This window comes from Triticum dicoccoides, chromosome 3A, assembly GCF_002162155.2.
Source record: "Triticum dicoccoides isolate Atlit2015 ecotype Zavitan chromosome 3A, WEW_v2.0, whole genome shotgun sequence".
In the NCBI taxonomy this organism is placed as follows: domain Eukaryota; kingdom Viridiplantae; phylum Streptophyta; class Magnoliopsida; order Poales; family Poaceae; genus Triticum; species Triticum dicoccoides.
This window is the reverse complement of record NC_041384.1, coordinates 17,127,808-17,128,346: the sequence shown is the minus strand read 5'-3', so window position 1 is coordinate 17,128,346 and position 539 is coordinate 17,127,808.

The window sequence follows — 539 nt, the reverse complement described above, 5'->3', positions numbered from 1 at the left end:
CATTCCTCGCAAAGGCTCGGAAAAGGACATCAACACCTCTTTGTGTACCTTGGTGTTAATGATAAGTGATTAGGATTTCGCAAAAAAAAAAAGATAAGTGATGAGGGACTAACCTTATTCATGAGTTTATTTATACATAATTAGTGCCCATGAAAATGGAGCAAAGGTGGTCAGAGACCCTCCCTCCCAAGCAAAAAAAAAGTTGAAAAGAATGCATGTTTAAATTATACATTTTATTCTTATGCTTGAGTCACAAAAATCATATTATAAAGAGGGGGGTATGCAAAGGACGCAAATGCGGTAATTAATTGCTATAACTAAGATATTCGATACACAAAAATAATCCGAGAGAGAATCCTCCCCTTCCACCCAAAAAAGATCCTGAAAATTTAGTGTGTTTGCCCTTGTTATACTTCAAAGATCTCTGCAGCCTCTGAATGAGTCCAAGAGCTCTAAGAACTCAACAAAGGATCCAAATGACCTGAGTTGTCGAAGCTCCAGATGAATTTCGAATGAGTCCATGAGCATTAGACTCACCC